Here is an 18,280-nt window from a genome sequence, read left to right on the forward strand (position 1 = left end):
ACTCATGCCCTAACATGCAATTTAAACTGAATCAATGATATATGCCACTTAATTTTTATTTTGAAAATATTTCTTCAAAAATTTAGTTTCTTAGGGATTCTTTACCAAAAAATCACAGACACTCCTGCTCTCAAAGGTACTATTATATTCCCACCACCACAGTTTCTCACTCTGTTGAGGGCTAGTAACTGTTCAGCTTCAAGAAAGTGTAAGTATTAGTTGCTCAGTCGTGTCCGACTCTTTGCAAACTCGCGGCCTGTAGCCCGCCAGGCTCCTCTGTCCATGGAATTCTCAAGGCAAGAATACTGGAGTGGGTTGCCATGCCTTTCTCCAGGGCATCTTTCTGACCTAGGAATCAAACCCCGGTCTTCTGAATTGTAGGTGGATTCTTTACTGTCTGAGCCACTAGGGAAGCCTGTTCATATTCAAAGGATCAACATTTTCCTGTGTGGCTGTCTGGGGACTTGGCTACGTTTTACCACTCCTTGAGGGTTACATGGCTTTCCTTCCTGCATTGGCTTTCACGAGGTGTCTGCTATTTCCTATGTTCCAGGAAGCCCGCTGCTTTCTACCTGACTCTAATTCAGTTTGTTAATATACAATGTTTACCTGGTTTATGGACGTAGAGTAACCTTAGATAATTTCATCTATGCTCGCCAGTTGACTATACCAGATAAGAGCCTTACCGTCAGCATCAGGCTGCCCAGAAATTCTCGTATGCTTTGACCTTTAGTCTTAACAGTCTGTAGCTGCGGAATGTTGCTTTGGCATACAACCATCACTTTGACTGGTACCGTTTCTGTCTTTCATCTCTGGTAGTGTGATAACTGCTCTATCTTTTTTCTTCTTCTTCTTTTTTAAGTTTCTTTTTATCTTTGTGCATTGGAGGACTTGAGAGTTTCTCCAGTTTCACTACTTTCATCCTTATTCTGGAAATGCTCTTGCTCCCTCAGGGGTCTCTTTCTTATCTAATTTCCTTGATTTTTGCCAGAACCAATAAGGAAGCATTTCTTGATGCCATCCTTCCTGAACAGAAAGTCTAGGTGCCAGACCATATTAGACAATTTTTTTCTCCAGAGCTTTCTAAGTTGAAGAGACTTTGATGTCTATAGTCTTACAAAAATTGCCCGCTCTTTAAAGAGTCCCAGCAGTCTTTCCTATTCAGAAAATACTTCTTTCCCACTCAACAGATCTTCCAGAAATCTGGAGAAAAATGTTTCTCTGTCCAGAAATATCAGTTTGTCTAAAAACACATAAAATGTACATTCAGTAACAGCAGCCAGAATTGTACTTTTACCCTTCCCTGGTCTGTTATTTGGAAAATAGCTTTCTCAGTCTGTGAACACTAGGATTTCAGGGGCCAAGACATAGAACATTAATTCAAATGAACGGTTTTGACAGTTATAATGATAAATGTAACTTATGTCAGCTAAACTAATCAGTCATTGTGAGGGTCAGAATAATCTTAAGGTAGGTTTTGTCCTAAGGCCACTCTTTGGGGCATCAAATGCCATCTGTGACTCCCTGTATCACTAGAAACTTGAAGATCACTTATATTTGAAAATGGCTTGAAAATCTGTTTAGGCTTCAGATATCCTCAGAAATTCACATAAATTTGGGGTGCGTGTGTATGTATTTTAAGTATAAGGTAAAAAATGCTTTCACCCTCAGAACCTGTCCCTGGGATTCTCCAGGCAAGAATACTGGAGTGGGTTGCCATTTCCTTCTCCAGGGGATCTTCCCGACCCAGGGATAGAACCCACATCTCTGGGGTCACCTGGCATTGAGAGGCAGATTCTTTACCATTGAGCCACCTGGGAAGCTCAGCCCTTAGTCAAGTGAGGACAGACCTAAAAAACAGCTTACCTTGTTGGGTTAAAAGAATTAAATGAGCAATATATAAACGTTACTTAGAGCTGTATCTGGCTTACAGTAGGTATTCAAATGCCCCCTGATTATCTTCTGCTCTGAATCTCAAAAATCCTATGAACATCTGTCACAAACATGAGCCACCAGAATCTATGGTAGTATCATTAGACTGCTTCTGGAGTTTTCTTAAAATATTTCATAGAGTTCTTGGGAACACAGTATCATAACATAGCTGGTAGCTGGCCTAGGCAGCAGGCCATCAAGACCAGTGGTTGAATCCTCATTCTACCACTGATTAGAAATACAGGAACTTCCCTGGTGGTCTACTGGTTAAGAATCAACACTTCCAGTGCCCTTGTTCCTGTGGTGAGCAACATGGATGGACCTAGAGATTGTTATTCTGAGCATAGGAAGTCAGAGAAGGAGAAATATCATATGACATCCCTTATATGGGAAATTAAAAAAGAAATTATACAAATGAACTTATTTACAAAACAGAAACAGACTCACAGACAAGAGAAAAAAGCTATGGTTGCCAGAGTAGAAGGGATAGTTAGGGAGTTTGAGATAGACATGTACACACTGCTATAGTTAAAATGGATAACCAGCAAAGACATACTGTATAACACATGGAACTCTGCTCAATTTTATTTGCAGCCTGAAGAGGAGGGGAATTTGTGGGGAGAACAAATACATGTATATGTAAGGCTGAGTCCCTTTGCTGTCCACCTGAAACCATCACAACATTGTTAATTGGCTATATTCCAATGCAAAATAAAAAGTTAAAAAAAAATAATAATCTGTGCTTCTGCCCCTGTGGTGGAGGCTCAGATTCGATCCCTAGTCAGGGATCCATCTTACCTGCTGTGCTCTGCGGCCAAAAATTAAAAGAAAAGGAAGGTAACCAACCAAGTTAACCCAGTCAATATAAGTTAAATAAGCAAGGTGACAATATACAGCCTTGACATACTCTTTTTCCTATTTGGAACCAGTCTGTTGTTCTATGTCCAGTTCTAACTGTTGCTTCCTGACCTGCATACAGGTTTCTCAACAGGCAGGTCAGGTGGTCTAGTATTTCCATCTCTTTCAGAATTGTCCACAGTTTATTGTGATCCATACAGTCAAAGGCTTTGGCATAGTTAATAAAGCAGAAATAGATGTTTTTCTGGAACTTTCTTGCTTTTTCGATGATCCAGCGGATGTCGGCAATTTGATCTCTGGTTCCTCTGCCTTTTCTAAAACCAGCTTGAACATCAGGAAGTTCATGTACTGCTGAAGCCTGGCTTGGAGGATTTTGAGCATTACTTTACTAGCATGTGAGATGTGTGCAATTGTGCGGTCGTTTGAGCATTCTTTAGCATTGCCTTTCTTTGGGACTGGAATGAAAACTGACCTTTTCCAGTCCTGTGGCCACTGCTGAGTTTTCCATATTTGCTGGCATATTGAGTGCAGCACTTTCACAGCATCATATTTCAAGATTTGAAATAGCAGCTCAACTGGAATTCCATCACCTCCACTAGCTTTGTTGATGGTGATGCTTTCTAAGGCCCACTTGACTTCACATTCCAGGATGTCCAGCTATAGGTGAGTGATCACACCATTGTGATTATCTGGTCGTGAAGATCTTTTTTGTACAGTTCTTCCGTGTATTCTTGCCACCTCTTCTTAATATCTTCCCCTTCTGTTAGGTCCATATCAGTTCTGTCCTTTATCAAGCCCATCTTTACATGAAATGTTCCCTTGGTATCTCTAATTTTCTTGAAGAGATCTCTAGTCTTTCCCATTCTGTTCTTTTCCTCTATTTCTTTGCATTGATCGCTGAAGAAGGCTTTCTTATCTCTTATTGCTATTCTTTGGAACTCTGGATTCAGATGCTTGTATCTTTCCTTTTTTCCTTTGCTTTTGCCTCTCTTCTTTTCACAGATATTTGTAAGGCCTCCCCAGACAGCCATTTTGCTTTTTTGCATTTCTTTTCCATGGGGATGGTCTTGATCCCTGTCTCCTGTACAATGTCACGAACCTCTGTCCATAGTTCATCAGGCACTCTGTCTATCAGATCTAATCCCTCAAATAGATTTCCCACTTCCACTGTATAATCATAAGGTTAATTGTATTAAATAAATATTAAATCATTGATTTAATCCATATTAAATCATTGATTTAGGTCATACCTGATTGGTCTAGTGGTTTTCCCTACTTTCTTCAATTTAAGTCTAAATTTGGCAATAAGGAGTTCATGATCTGAGCCACAGTCAGCTCCTGGTCTTGTCTTTGCTGACTGTATAGAGCTTCTCCATCTTTGGCTGGAAGAAACACAAGCTGGAATCAAGATTGCTGGGAGAAATATCAATAACCTCAGATATGCAGATAACACCACCCTTATGGCAGAAAATGAACTAAAGTGCCTCTTGATGAAAGTGAAAGAGGAGAGTGAAAAAGTTGGCTTAAAGCTCAACATTCAGAAAACGAAGATCATGGCATCTGGTCCCATCACTTTATGGGAAAAAGATGGGAAAACAGTGGAAACACTGTCAGACTTTATTTGGGGGGGCTCCAAAATCACTGCAGATGGTGATTGCAGCCATGACATTAAAAGATGCTTACTCCTTGGAAGGAAAGTTATGACCAACCTAGATAGCATATTAAAAAGCGAAGATATTACTTTGCCAACAAACGTCCATCTAGTCAAGGCTATGGTTTTTCTAGTATGAATGTGAGAGTTGGACTGTGAAGAAAGCTGAGCGCCAAAAAATTAATGCTTTTGAACTGTGGTGTTGGAGAAGACTTTTGAGAGTCCCTTGGACTGCAAGGAGATCCAACCCATCCATTCTAAAGGAGACCAGTCCTGGGTGTTCATTGGAAGGACTGATGGTGAGGCTGAAACTCCAATACTTGGCCATCTAATGTGAAGAGTTGACTCATTGGAAAAGACCCTGATGCTGGAAGGGATTGGGGGCACGAAGAGAAGGGGATGGCAGAGGATGAGATGGCTGAATGGCATCACTGACTCGATGCACATGAGTTTGAGTGAACTCCGGGAGTTGGTGATGGACAGGGAGGCCTGGCGTGCTGCGATTCATGGGGTTGCAAAGAATCGGACATGACTGAGCGGCTGAACTGAACTGACCTGAACTGAACCCAGTCAAGCATTTTTCCATATCTTTATAGTAGGATAATAGTGACTACCTTGCAGGATTATAGAGGATATTAATCAAGTCATGATTTGAATAGTATCTAGTCAAGAAATTATTTATATGTGTGTGTATATTTGTATATGTGTGTGTGTGTGTGTGTGTGTGTGTGTGTGTGTGTGCATTTTCATCTTTTCAGTGCAGTACTTTTAAGGCCAGAATATGAATTCTTTGGCTTGGTGTCCTTTGAGCCTGCCTACCCAGATCTTGGAGAAGGAAATGGCAACCCACTCCACTATTCTTGCCTGGAGAATCTCTTGGACAGAGAAGCATGGTTGGCTACAGCCCATGGGGTCACAAAAAGTTGTACTCAACTGAGTGACTAACACACACAAAAAAAACCCCAGAACTTTTATTGATAATATCTTACATTTATGTGGTATGTTTCAGCTTACTCAGTGCTTCACATCTACCATCTCACTTAATCCAGAAAATAACTTTGTGAGGCAGGTATTTTTATTCTTAGAATACAGACTCAAGATCACAGGGCTGCTGAGTAATTGAGCTAGAACTTGAATCCAGATCTTCTGAGTACAGGCATCTATGATAATTTTTCATATTTCCCTTATTTTCTTCTGAATGTTCTCAGGGAAAAACAAAAAAGTTCAAGAAGTTGTAGACTCAGAGTTGCACACGCACCTACCCTATATGTTACATTGGCCAAAGTGAAGGAAAGAAAGTCTTTCCTAAAAGCACATAGATGGCTTCAGAGTAGAGAAAACAAAAAAGGAACACAATGACATGCTTCATCTTTTGCAAATATCTTTCCTTTGCAGTTTTCAAGTCAGTAAGAATCATGTGACTAATTAGTCTACCGAGTTCCCATTGAGATTTGTGAACCCAAAAAAAGTAGGCAGGAAAATAAACTGGACAGACAACCAAACATTTTATATTTTATGTTTTCACCTATTTTTTAAAATATATTCTGTTTTCATACACACACAAATGTGAACATTGAGAAACTATTTAAAAACCCAGTGGAAATATTATTAAATTACAAAAAAGACATAGTTGATAGGGATGTGTAGATAATTACTATGATTTTTACCCCGTAATCCACTGTCAATAACTTATTCCAGTGGTATAAGCTGACATTTACTTTCTTACCTTTTTTAAACTCCTTTTTTTCAGCTAAAGTTCAGTTTCCAGGAAATCCCTCCCCATTTGGGGTCACTGTGTACCACAGCCTCAAATTCCTCCCAAGGCCTTTGCCCATGTACACAGTTGTACAACTCACCATCTGTTCAGGCTGGTTTAGTGGACAGTGCCCATGTGAGAAAATTATATCCCTTGGAAAGGAACTGGAATGAAAGAGAACAGATATTACCCACTCAGAGATGGGTTTAGTAGGAAATCATGGATGCTTGCTGGCCAGGAGCACAAGTTTTACCAGCAGGCTCCAATTTTTGCATCTTGGTCCCTTGTATCTGTCATGCCTCTTTTTAAAGAGTGCTGAGATACAGAAAATATAAAATCAAGTCTTTTTTATCCAGGAAGGCAGCCCTGCTGATTCTCACACTGAGAAGTTTAAACAGAGAGGTAGAAGACCAGGATATGATAATAAGCACTTACTCCTTGATGGAGAAAAAATGTATGGGGGCTTTATAGGTCGAATATAAATACCTTGACAAGCCAAAAAGGACTGAAAAAATAAGACTGTGAATCAAGCTGTCCTGTGATTCACTTTTGTTCAATGAAACTAACGGATGGACTAAATTTTTTTTTTTCCCTCAAATGATGCATTTACATGCCTGGGTATTTTCTGTTTCATTCACTATCAAACATTCCTTCATCCACACTGAAGAGAACACTGTCATTTAGAAAGTCAAGGCTTTCTGTTGTCCCCTGTGACTGTGCCGTGAGCTTGTTTATCAGCTACACAGATGCACTGCAAGGCCTGTGGTTGGCTTGGGACCACAAGTGAGTGTGTGGTGCAAAAAAGACCTTGCCATGCAATTTCACAGAGTCCAAAGAAAGGAACAAAAATCCTGAGAGAAGGCATTCATAGCAGTAAAAATTACGGTTGGAGAAACTTGGCTGAATTGGCTGAGGAACGTTTCATCTTTCTAAAAAGATTCTTCCCCTGTATTAAGTTCAGTCCTGAAAGGACCTATTTGAAATTATGTTGCTCTTGCATGTGGCTGAGGACATAATTAACCACACTCAAATGTCATTTTTAGCCTTTCAACATTTGATTAAAACAAGGGTTCACATCCTTTGAAGCACAAGTGTTCACGGTTGCAGTATTGTCAATAAGCATTGGCATACTTACTATGTTCTGATTAAGTGAATATTCTGGTAAGATAAAATGTTACCCATAATCAATTTTTATTTAAATGCTTATTTCTTGAGAATCACACTAACATGTTAAACTAGTGTTCTCTGCTTTGGAGCTCATAGTGTACTGAACATAATTTTATTATTTCTTTAAAAAATGGTAACCTAAAAGAGAGTAAGCCATTAAATATCTTAAAAAGAGCCTTTTGAATTTGTAATCACTATGAATGTAGGGCCTTGGAAATTTAACACAAAAACAGAAATATCTGAATAAGGAATCTGACCTCCAAGACAATGCTGTTAATAGCTTTAAATATCTTGGCCAGCTTTTAGGTTACCATTATGATTGTGTGTTTAGCCACTCAGTCATGTCTGACTCTGTAACCCCATGGACCGTAACCCACAAGGCTCCTCCATCCCTGGGATTTTTCAGGCAAGAATATTGGAGTGGGTTGCCATTTTCCTCCTCCATGGTATCTTCCTGATCCAGGGATTGAACCTGAATCTCCTGAGTCTCCTGCGTTGCAGGTGGATTCTTTACCCACTGAGCCATCAGGGATGCCCAACCATTATGATTATTAGTATATATATTTTGAGTGATGTTAAAGAAGATGGTTACTGGTATCAAGTGAAAACGTGAAAGTGAAAGTCTCTCAGTTGTGTCCAAGTCTTTGTGACCCCATGGACTATACAGTTCATGGAATTCTCCAGGTCAGAATACTGGAGTGGGTAGCCTTTCCCTTCTCCAGGGGGTCTTCCCAACCAAGGGACTGAACCCAGACCTCCTGCATTGCAGGCGGATTCTTTACCAATTGAACTCTCAGGGAAGCCCCACTGGTACCAAGCTAAGGCTATATTCTAAAAGATCTATTTGTAAGAAATCCATGATTTAGGAATATGGCAGTTTAATTCATAATAGCTGGAATATGGTTGCAAACCATGTATTAATATCTATTGACAGATAATTGGATAAACAAAATGTGATATATACCTACAATAAAATATTACTCAGCTTATTCATCCAGTGGAATTTTATCTAGCCTTAAAAAGGAAGGAAATTCTGTCACAGGCTACAGCATGGATGACCTGTGAAGACACTAATCTAAGTGAAATAGGCCGGTCATAAAGAGACAAATACTATGTGCTTCTACTTACACGAGATACTGAGAGTACACAGTCAATTTTACTGAAAGAGAAAGAATGATTTCCAGGAGTAGGGGCGGGGTTTGATTGGAAATTGCTGTTTACTTGGTACAGAGTTTCCATTTTGCCAGATGGAAAATTATGCACAACAATGTAAATGACATGTTGGGCCATAGGCACACTGAAAAACGGTCGGGACTGTACATTTTGCCATGTGCATATTACCACAATTGAATTTTTAAAGATAAAATATTCCATGATTGAAGCTTGTGGTCTTGTCATTTTTCCTCTTATAAATTCACATGTAGAAAAAATTGTAGGTTGAGGAAAGCACGGAGTTAAGATTTTACTATACAGGAAGCATATGGAGCAACAAGGACTTAGTAATACAGTAGCCTTGGTCTCCTTTTATGCAGATAGTGTGGAGAGGAAATAAATCTACTAGAAATTAAGGAAGAGATTGTTTTCCCTAAAGTTTTCCTTTTCCAGTAATTCTCTCTTGTCTGATCTGTTTCTTTCATTTCTCCATCCCCACTGATTCATTTTTTAAATTTTGTTGAGATATAGTTGATTTACAATACTGTGCTTAATTTCTGCTGTACAGCTAAGTGACTCAGTTATACACACATATTATTTTTTATATTCTTTTTCATTTTCATTTGTCACAGGGTATTGAAATTAGTTGCCTATGCTATACAGTAGAAGCTTGTTGTTTATCCATCATATATAATGGTTTGCATCTACTAATTCTAAAATTCCAGTCAATCCCTCCCTCACTCCCCTACCCACCCTTGGCAATTACAAGTCTGTTCCCTTTGTCCATGAGATTGTTTATGTTTCATAGATAAGTTCATTTGTGTCATATTTTAGATTTCACATATAAGTGACATCTTATGATATTTGTCTTTTTCCTCCTCACTTAGTATGATAATCTCTAGGTTCATCCACGTTGCTGCAAATGGCATTATTTCATTTTGTGTGTGTGTGTGAGTGTGTGTGTGTGCATGCGTGTGTGTGCATGCGTGTGTGTGTGTGCGCACATGCGTATACCATATTTTCATCCATTCATCTGCTGTGCTTTGCTCTGTCATGTCTGATTCTTTGTGCCCTCATGGACTGAAGCTTTCTAGGCTTCTCTGTCCATTGAATTTTCCAGGCAAGAATACTGGAGTGGGTTGCCATTGCTGCTCAGGGGATCTTCCCTACCCAGAGACTGAAAGTGCACCTCTTGTGTGTCTCCTGCATTAAAGGCAGATTCTTTACCACTGTGCCATCTATTGATAGACATTTAGGTTGTTTCCATGTCTTACTTGTTGACTTCCCTGGTGGCTCAGTGGTGAAGAATCCACCTGCAAGGCAGGAGATATAGGAGATGCCAGATTGATCCCTGGATCGGGAAGATCCCCTGGAAAAGGAAATGCAACCCACTCCAGTATTCTTGCCTGAAAAATCTCATGGACAGAGGAGACTGGCGGTCTGCAGTCCATGTGGTCGCAAAGAGTCAGACATGACTGAACAACTGAGCATAGGTTTTTTCCATGTCTTGGTTATTGTAAATAGTGCTGCTATGAACGTTGGGGTGAATGTGTCTTTTCAAATTATAGTTTGATCTGGGTATATGTTAAACAGTGGGATTGCTGGATCATATGGAAGCTCTATTTTTAGTTTTTGAGGAACCTCCACACTATTTTCCATAGTGGCTGCACCAGTTTACATTCCCACCAACAGTGTAAGAGTGTTCTCTTTTCTCCACATCCTCTCCAGCACTTACTATTTGTAGACTTTTTAATGATGATCATTCTGACAGGTATGAGGTAGTACTTCATTGTTGTTTTCATTTGCATTTCTCTAATGGTTAGCAATGGTGAACATCTTTTCATGTGCCTATTGACCTTCTGTATGTCTCCTTTGGAAAATGTGTACTTAGGACTGCTACACATTTTTCAGTTCGGTTGTATTAGGTCTGTTTTGCCTTGTTATTGAGTTGTAGGAGCTGTTTGTATATTTTGAAAATAAAGCCCTTGTCAGTCACATTATTTGCAAATATTTTTCTCCCATTCCATATATTCTTTTCATTTTCTTTATGGTTTCCATTGCTGTGCAAAAGCTTGGAAGTTTAATTAGGTCCCATTTGTTTATTTTTGCTTTTACATGCATTGCCTTGGGAGACTGACCTCAGAAAATGTTGGTATGATTTATGTCAGAGAATTGTTTCTTCTAGTTTTATGGTGTCACGTCTTATAGTTCAGTCTTTAAGCCATTTTGAGTTTATTTTTTTATATGATGTGAGGATATGTACTAGCTTCACTGATTTCCATGCAGAGGTCCAACTTTCCCAACACCACTTGCTAAAGACACTGTCTTTTCCAAGTTGTATATATTCTCTCCTCATTTATCAAGGATTAATTGTCCATAGGTGTATGGGTTTATTTCTGAGTTTTCTATTCTGTCCATTGATTCGGTTTTCATGCCAATACTATGCTGTTTTGATTCTTGTAGCTTTGTAGTATTGTCTGGAGTCTAGGAGGGTAAACCTGCTCTGTTCTTTTCCCTCAGGATTGCTTTGGCAATTCTGGGTCTTTTATTAGCTTCATATAAATTTTAGGATTATTTGTTCTATTTCTGTGAAAAAATGTCATGGGTATTTTGAAAAGTATTGCATTAATCTGTAGATTGCTTTAGGGAGTGTGGCCACTTTAACACTACTAATTCTTCCAATTTAAGAGCGTCTTTCACACAGTCTATCCAGCATGCTTGGGACCCCTGAATCCTTTCACCTGATTTGATTCAGTCTACCTCCTATTTTTGTGACTGCATGGATGACTGAGTGACTGAGCACACACACATACCTCCTATCTTTCCTAGTTATGCACACACACACACACACACACACACACATATAGTTTTATATACAAATTGGCTGGCTTTATATACAAATTGGAGCTAACTAGGAAGTAGTTGATATGAGAGGGAAGGAAATTTAAAATGCTAGACAGAAAGTCTAAACCATTGAATCATGATTTAAGATTCAAGCCTGGAGCTGAAAGGAGGCAGTCGCACAAGTGATGTTGGGTAAATGGTTGGAGAAGGAGCCAAAGGAAAAGAGAGAACAAATTAGAGACCAAATTTTCAGCTAGGGGCACAAAGAGATCTAGTATAATGCCAGGTATGGAGGTGATATAGGATCAATGCTTCCAAAGCTTTTTACAGTTTGACCACAGCCTGTATTCCAGTCATCTGTCTTCATTATGACCTTGTTAAACTAGTATGTTAAACATGTATGTTTAACATGTATGTTAATATGTATGTTTCCATGATTTTATTCATAGTATTCTCATTCTAGATACAGTACAGTCCAATAGAACTTTTTCTGTTGGTAAAAGTATTCTGTATGTACATGAACCAGTACAGTAGCCACTAGCTACATGTGACTAAAGGCTGATATATAGAACAGCACAGGTCTAGAATGTTCTTCTCTATTTCCAAATCTGTTGAAACTTTACATCTTTCTTTTGGATGTGTAATGCTATAGTGAATACCATCAATATTCCACCCAGAGCCTCTCAGGCCCCTTTTACTGCTTCTGTGTGCCTTTTGCTTCTAAGTAACAGCCTATACCCATGACTTCAGAGGACTTTCCTCAAACTACTGGAGCCATTGAGCATAAAGGGGAAGAGGTCAGAGAGCTTGGGAGTTTATGCCCTGCCTCACCTCCCAACCCCATCCCCAGGGCACCACTCTGACTCTCACTGGCCAGTGTACAAGCATGAAAACCCAGCTCTTTGACTCAGGCCATCTCTGAAGTCAAACACACTCCTGAGTCCCCTGAAGTAGCAAGCTGAAGCTACCTTTTGTCAGATTTTGCCCGAATTCCTGCTTGGCTTGTTTCTCCTCCTTGTCTTGGTCCCCTTGATCCTTATTAGTTGTTCAGCCACTCAGTTGTGTCCAACTCTTTGCAACCCCATAGACTGCAGTGTGCCAGGCTTCCCTGTCCTTCACTATATCTGGGAGTTTGCCCAAACTCCTGTCCACTGAGTCAGTGATGCTTAACTGTCTCATCTTCTGCAGCCCTTTTCTCCTTTTGCTTTCAGTCTTTCTCAGCATCAGGGTCTTTTCCAGTGAGTTGGCTCTTTGTGTCAGGTGGCCAGAATATTGGAGCTTCAGCTTCAGCATCAGTCCTTCTAATGAATATTCAGGGTTGATTTCTTTTAGGATTGACTGGTAAATATTGTTTAATGACAACAGGTCACAAAGTAGTACATAGTTTAAAAACCAAAAATGTATTTATACAAGGAAATAAAAAGAAAAAATTATACCAGAATGTCAGAAATGGCTGGTTCTGAATAGTACTATATTTTGGCTGATTTCTACTTTCTTGATGATGCTTTGCTGAATTTTTTACTTTTTTTATAGTAAATATATATACCTTTTGAAATTAAAAAGTGTGTATAATAAATATACACACTTTTTGAAATTAAATATACACACTTTTTGAAATTAACTGTACACACTTTTCGAAATTTGTTATAGTAAATATACAAATTGTGAAATTAAAATTTAAAAACACACTCTTTTTATTAAAAAAAATTTTTTAAATCTTTTTAAAAATCTCCAGCCACATCCACATCTTTTCAGGACTCCCTACTCCAAAAATCAGCAACAATAATCAAATAAAAGCTTGGGTTTACAGAGAGGGCGATAAAAAAAATATATCAGAGTTGTTTTACTCACTGAGAAATCATTTATGATTCAATTAATTATAGAGAAAAGCTTGATGCTGAGTCTGGCAAACCTAAGAGATGACTTGTTATGATAGAGATGTAACCCAACACAAACACAAGGTGCCAGTTCAATTGCACAATATGATTCTTTCTTTACACACTCTCATGTGTGTATGTATTTTACACACAAAGCCCATGTTATTATGCCAGAATGCATTATTTCAACCATTTGAACATTTAGTTAACAATTCACATTCATCATTCTTACTTTGATTGTGTTAGAAGCTAACAGGTAAATTTGGCTAAGAAAACTAAACTATGCTCTATACCATCATGTAAAGACTTTTTTAATGAACTAAAGTATTAAATTAGTCACTCAGAGAATTCTTATTGACCAAACTGTTCAGATTCTTCAAGGGAATATTCTGGGACTTCCCTGGTAATCCAGTGGCTAGGACTCTTTGCTTCCACTGCAGGGGTCATAGGTTCTATCCCTGGTCAGGGAACTAAGATTTGCAAACCCTGTGATGCAGCAGAGAAAGAAAAAAAGGAGAAAATATCCAAATATCCTAACTTCTTTTCCTTTCACCTTTGGCAATTACATTGTTAAAAAGGAAAAAAAAAAAAAGAAACCTGATTTCAACCTTATTGTATGGAAAAGGAAGTGATCTTTAAGACTCAAAGTTCTTAGGTAATCTTCACATTAGATCCCTGTTTAAGGAAAACTTTTGTGAAGTGTATAGATGCATTTCTTTTTAAAATGTATTCACCATATTTGCAGAGCAAGAATAGAGATGCAGACAAAGAGAGAGGACTTGCAGACACAGTGGGGGAATGAGTGGGTGGGATGAACTGAGAGAGAAGCACTGATGTATACACAGCACCGTGTGTAAAATAGATAGCTAGTGAGAAGCCGCTATGTAAGACAGGGAGCCCAGCCCCACGCTCTGTGATGACTTAGCGGGGCTGGATGGGGTAGGGGTGGGGCAGTGGGAGGAAGGGCGGCTCAAGAGGCAGGGGATATATAAATATACTCATGGCTGGTTCACGTTGTTGTACTGCAGAAACCAACACAACATTATAAAGCAATTATCCTCCAATTAAAAATGGTAGCTTGGTTTAGTCGCTGAGTCGTGTCTGACTCTTGCGACCCCATGGACTATAGCCTGCCAGGCTTCTCTGCCCATGGGATTCTCCAGGCAAGAATACTGAAGTGGGTTGCCATTTCCTTCTCCAGGGAATCTTCCTGACTCAGGAATCGAACCCGGGTCTCTTGCATCGCAGGGAGATTCTTAACCGACTGCGCTATGAGGAAAGCTCATAAAAATATATAAATAAAGTGTTGGCCCTCAAAAAACTGAATGAATGAATTTAAATACAATAGCACTGAGTATCAGAAGGGCAATTATCATTATCCTTAATTTTCTGATACAGACTCAGACACCACAGTTCAGTCCTCTTAAGCCAAGCTGAATTCGAGCACAGCTCTGTGGATCTTGTGTTACAAGCACACTGCAACAGGTCAAGGCTTGAATGCTTGAGGGATGGCGGGCACCTTAGAAGCGGAGAGGAAATAATATTCTTTCACCATCATCTCCTGACACTACTGAGTATCCCATCTTCCTGAGTACCCCTCCAGAGTGCTTGGCAGAACTGCTACACTCCTTGGTACCAGACCCGGCAACTTGGCACTGCTCACGCTGCAGCCTAGCACAGTCCACCGTCTGGGTGGTCTTGTGGGAAAGGGTTCAGAAGAGTACTGATTACTACCAGGATTGCCTTGCCACCCACACCGTACCTAGTGTCAGAACCCAGCCAGCTAACCCATATTAGCTATCCTAAAATAATAAAAACAAATTAATAGGATTGCCTCGAGGGAAATCAAATTCCACTTGGAAGTCTAGTGGCAGAACAGCTGTTAAAATTCATTAAATTGGAAGTTCCTGTAGTAGCTTCTTGAGGATGTTTTTCAAAGTCTTTGGGCCACTACTATAAAAAACCTGGTTAAACATTTTTCATCCGAAAGTATTTTTGCAGGGAGGACATGGAGCCTGTTTTGCAATCTTCATGGGATGTAAGATTGTGGCTGGACCATTTGCAAAGTTTATATTACAGTAGGTTTTGACAGATGGGCTCCTTGTAGTTTTCAAATTTAAGAATAGGAGATCAATGGCTGCATTAAAAACCCCAAAAGCCTTCCCACTGAGGATTAAAAACCCCAAAAGCTTTCCACTGAGCATGGTTTTCTTTATCAAAGAAACTTCTGTAAGATGTTTATAGATTTTCACAAGTCTGGCTTCAAATTCTATAATAAAATTATTAGCTAATGACAAGAACAAACCAAAGCCTGTGCTACTTTAAATTTTGTTAAAAGTGTTGTTTATCTACCTTTTTCTTCCAAGGATATTTCTATGTTATTAAAATTAAGATTGTGTTGTTATAAAGATAAAATATTTCGGGAAGAATCCTTATAATGTTAATAATAAAGGAATGTGTCTGTTAAGCTGCTCTCTGTACTTCAAATTCATCTCTTAACAAAAAAAGTTTGAATAAGCTTATCACTGAGGACTTCTTTGGCTTTTGAGTTCTAGGACACTAGAATTCCAAGAGCCAGATCTAAATACAGTTTAACACATGGATTCAGCAAGAATTTGGGGACTGTTGACTCTTGCCTGGAAAATCCCATGAACGGAGGAGCCTGGAAGGCTCCATGAGGTCGCTAAGAGTCAGACATGACTAGCGTCTTCACTTTCACTTTTCACTTTCACGCATTGGAGAAGGAAATGGTAACCCACTCCAGTGTTCTTGCCTAGAAAATCCCAGGGATGGGGGAGCCTGGTGGGCTGCCGTCTATGGGGTCGCACAGAGTTGGACATGACTGAAGTGACTTAGCAGCAGCAGCAGCAGACGCTGCAAAACAATGTCCAATCATGTATCATTTAAGGTCTTTGATTATAAATTTTTTGTTGTTCAGTAGTGTCCGACTCTTTGCAACCCCACGGACTACAGCACACCAGGCTTCCTTTTTCTTCACTATCTCCCAGAGTTTGCTCAAACTCATATGCACTGAATCAATAGTGTCATCCAGCCATCTCATCCTCTGCCGCCTTCTTCTCCTCTTGCCTCAATCTTTCTCAGCATCAGGGTCTTTTCCAATGAGTCGGCTCTTTGATCAGGTAACCAAGGTATTGGAGCTTCACCTTCAGCATCAATCCTTCCAATGAATATCCAGGGTTGATTTCCTTTAGGATTGACTGGTTTGGACTCTTTGCTGCCCAGGGGACTCTAGAGAGTCTTGTCCAGCACCACAGTTCGAAGGCATCAAATTCTTTGGGGCCCAGCCTTGAAAATATAAATACCAGAACTCATGTTTGGCTCACTGCAGATAAAAGGGAAATGATACTGAGGTCAGGGTGGGGCTCCCAAGGGGAAACATAAAGAAGCAGAAGCCTGGAAAGACAAGAACCTGAGTTTGGGGGGGGGGGTATCTAAGTGGCAGATCTCCAGGATACTGCACCGGCATTAATTGGCTCCAAGCATTTTTCTTCTTTTAGTCACTAGGCTCCAGAGTCCAAGTGTGAAGGGGAGGAATATTGCTCACATGATGGATCGATGTTCGCTATTCATTCTGCCCCATTTCAAGGTCCCTTTATTCATAGTAGAGGCTAGAATGCTAAAAATTCTATTCTGCAGTCTCTCTTGCAGCCAGTGTTCCAGAGGATAATTATTACTCAGCCAGTCACATACACTTGTGTGTGCCTGGAAAGGCAGCAGTGAGGTGGAGCCCACATTAGTGCAGCTTCTGCAATTTCTCCTCCAGAGAGTGAATATCAAGGGGTTTGATTTTTCTGCAATAGCCCTGGCCAGGGTCCCAATATCCAGCCACAGCTTATTAAGTGTTAAGAGGCATGGTCCCTCTGTATTGTTGGTGCAATCCCAGCAGGTGTCATGGCTCTGGAACCAACAACTCTGCCAGTGGCTTCTATTCTAGCAGGTCACAGCTAAGGAGGCATATTCCTGGAGCTCACAGTGGCAGTGGGCACCAGAAGTTGGCACGGTGGCTTCCTAATTCCTCAGCTTCCTGGTGGGAGACATTCTTTCTGCACTCCAGTCTTATACTGGCAGTACTTCCTGGAAGGCTGGTTCTCTGTAATAAATCTCCTTCTGCTTCAATAGCTAGCGAGCATTCCATTAGTGTCTGTCTACTTGGCCATCGTGGTTCACACACCCACCTCGAGACTAGAAAGTGGCAGGACATGTTGATTGGCATCCCCAAATGATAGTATACACAAAGGAAGAGAGAGAATTCTCTCCAAATTAAGTAAGGCATCGTTATTTTTTTTTTTAAAGAGTGGATTGTGAGTGGCAGAAAACAACAAACAACTATTCTGCAAATGAATATGAAGAAAATTGATTCAACATAATTTCAAAAGTGTGTTGCAGGTCCATTATGCAAACCAGTTTTCTGAAGTTTTAAAATGTTTCAGTACATGATGAAAGCTTAACTATCCTATGGGCAAGAGTCAGAGAAGGCTTCATAAAGTGACATCTGATCAACCAGGTATGAAGGGTTTTTAAGGTAGTGGGAAAATTAAGAACTTAATTTGTTGTTCAGTCGCTCAGTAGTGTCCGGCTCTTTACAACCCCATGGACTGCAGCACACCAGGCTTCCCTGTCTCCACTATCTCCTGGAGTTTGCTCAAGTTCATGTCCATTGAGTCCATGGTGCTATCTAACCATCTCATCCTCCACCACCTTCTTCTCCTTTTGCTTCAGTCTTTCCCAGCATCACGATTTGGTGTGTGTGTGTGTGTGTAAATATCTAAATATAGATTGAGTGGGTGGTTAAATAGTAAAGAGGAAAGTTTCATTTTAAGCTTTTTTTCTCAGGTAGGTATAAATTTCATAATGGGAAAGAACCCTAAAAAGGCAACACAAACAATGGAGACACTCTAGACCCCGTGAGGTAGCAGAAGATTCCAAGAGCCCAACCTCAGTACTTTTAAACCCTACTCAGAGGGCACCTAGAAGCAGGCAGCTTCCTATCTCTGCCCCTTTCATTGCCCTGTGAATCCTTGC

The sequence above is a fragment of the Ovis canadensis genome, chromosome 6 (assembly GCF_042477335.2).
Source record: "Ovis canadensis isolate MfBH-ARS-UI-01 breed Bighorn chromosome 6, ARS-UI_OviCan_v2, whole genome shotgun sequence".
Taxonomy (NCBI): domain Eukaryota; kingdom Metazoa; phylum Chordata; class Mammalia; order Artiodactyla; family Bovidae; genus Ovis; species Ovis canadensis.